We start from the raw sequence: 2,773 nt of genomic DNA, 5'->3' as shown, positions 1-2,773 counted from the left end.
CCCGAGGGACTACCAATAGGTTCTTCTCAGAGGAGCGTAAGCTCCTACTGGGCACTTAGGGAGTTAGTAAAGAACCCAAAGCGTTAGAGGAACCAAAGGAGAGGGCTCCAAACACCAAACATAGAAGTTTAAAAGAAATCCTCCGCTGGATTGGAAGCCAGTGCAGGCTTTTTCTGGCTAAAGTAGCAGAGGACTGAATGGGTGCAGCAATAACAAATCTTGCTGCAGCGTTCTGTACTACCGGGAGGTGAGAGATGAGACCCTTGTTAATGTCAGCATATAAAGCATTACAGTAGTCCAATCTTGAACCCACTAAAGCAACCACCGTCTGTTTACGAGCCTGAGGAGAGAGATAGTGAACAATTCTCCTCAGGATCTTGATGACCCCCCAGCAGGTGGCCACCGTTCTATTAACCTGCAGAGTCATATTCAGTGAACTGTCGAATATAACGCCGAGATTTCTAGCTGAGCCAACAGGCACAGGGCAGATTCCCAAAGATGGGGGCCACCACTCATTGGACCAGACATCCTGGTTTTACCAAAGATAAGCACCTCTGTTTTTTCGCCGTTCACCTTCAGGCAATTTAGAATCATCCAGTCTGCAACTGCTTGCATGCAGTTTCTGAAGCTGAGCGCGGAGGTGCAGGCCGAATGAGCTAAGGACACCATAATTTGGGTGTCGTCGGCGTATGACACCACCTCCATCCCCTGTGATTTCACCAGCCTAGCCAGTGGGGCCACATAGATGTTAAGCAGGGTCGGACTTAAGGCCGACCCTTGTGGGACCCCACATTGCAAGGATTTAGCAGGGGAGAGAAACTCTCCAAGCTTAACCCTCTGCTCTCTCAGTTCTAAAAAAGAGGACAGAAGGCTTAGAGCCGGGCCCTAACTCCCTCAAACGAGATGTTAAAGTTGAGAGGGACAGGGTATCGAAAGCTGCCGTAAGGTCCAATATGACCAGGAGTGTGGTCTGACCTTGATCCACCTTCAGTCGGATGTTATTCACCACCATAGTAAGAGCTGACTCCGTACTATGGAATTTTCTGAAACCATGCTGGGAATTATCCAAATAACCAGAGGAATCCAGAAAGGACGATAGATGAAAATTCAGGTGGGATTCAAGCATTTTAGCTGGCGCAGGCAACAAAGATATGGGACGGAAATTTTTCAGTATTTCTGGGTCCAAGGTGGGCTTCTTGAGCAGGGGCCTCACAATCGCCTTTTTCCAGGCTACTGGGAAGATTCCCTGTGCCATAGCATCATCATGATATTCAACATAGGAGGTAGTAACGTATCCTCACACGATTTCAAAACGTTGAGGGGACAGGGATCCAGAGGAGAGGCAGATTTTGTCTTATCCAACAAAAGCCCAAGCTTCTCAAGGGACAGCGGAGGAAAGTGAGTGAGAGTCTTAGATGGATCCCTATTCCACAGCTCCATTCCTCCCAAATCCAGAGAAGGATGCGATCCTAAAGTGCTCCTCTGTGATTCCAGGATGAGGTAGATATCCTCGATTTTGTTATGGAAGAACTCCAAGATTTTATTGCACAGCTCTTGCGACCCTGCCACGGGATCAGGCACTTGAAGAGAACACAGGGAGTCCACAATCTTAAAGAGCTCTTTAGAAGACGAAAGGGATGAGGTAAGATTGGAGAAAAACTCCTGTTTTTCCTCAATCACCCTAGCCTTATAGTCTCGCAACAGATGTTTATATGCCACTCTTTCCCTAGGATCCCAATGTTTCCGCAATTTTCTTTCCTGTCTTCTAACGCCCTGCCTCAGAAGCCTTAGAGGTTCAGAGAACCACGGAGCAGAGGGTTTACGTCTTGCTGCATATTGAAGAGAAGTAGGGGCCAACGTATCGACCGCTCTAGAGATGGAATTAGCCAGCTCCTGCGCAGCCTCACCTACATCTTTAGTAGAGGAATGTGAGATAGCCCCAATAAATGGAATAAGAGACTCATTGGTGATGTTCTTATAACACCTTTTAGGTACTCTATTAAGAGGGCTCGATTTAGGCTGCCCTGCAAGGGGAACTGCTAGATCCAGAGGCACTGCAAGATGGTCAGACCAAATCAAACGTATGGAGGAACCAACTGACAGCCTCGGATCGTTTGAGAACACCCTATCTAAGATATGTCCAGCTCGGTGGATTGGACCCCTTACCAATTGGGCAAAGCCACACGCGTCCAGCGAATCAACCAGTGAGAGTGTATCATTGGATCCCAAATCCTCTAAATTAAAATTTAGATCTCCCAGAATGGTCAGATGGGGCTTACCAAAATACGGTTCCAAAATTCTAAACAGCTCACAGCTAAAATTAGATCTCGGTCCGGGTGGTCTATAAATAAGAACACCTGTAAAAGATACTGACGGAGAGCAAGAAATGCAGAAGTACATAGCCTCAAACAAGTCCGAAGACTCCGACAGGGCTTTAGTACAACAAACAAAGGACGTGTCATAAAGAACAGCCAACCCACCTCCCCTACATCTTGTTCTATCGAGTCTCTGCAGAGCATAGCCATCAGGAACAGCCAACCTTAGGTCATGCCCAGCAGAGTCCGTAGCCCAGGTTTCCGTGACAAAAACCCAAGAGGGATTCCTTGCGGTCACAAACTCATGGAAAGCCACATTATTTTTAATTAGCGACCTAGTGTTAATTAGGAAACCCTTTCGAAGTTGAGTATCATTCCCTTGAATGATAGGAGCATGCATCACCCCATCATTGAAGCACAAGGGCCTAAGAGGGTCGTTACAAGTATGACAGACTTGG

This window comes from Triturus cristatus, chromosome 4_1, assembly GCF_964204655.1.
Source record: "Triturus cristatus chromosome 4_1, aTriCri1.1, whole genome shotgun sequence".
Taxonomy (NCBI): Eukaryota; Metazoa; Chordata; class Amphibia; order Caudata; family Salamandridae; genus Triturus; species Triturus cristatus.
This window is presented reverse-complemented; position numbering follows the sequence as displayed.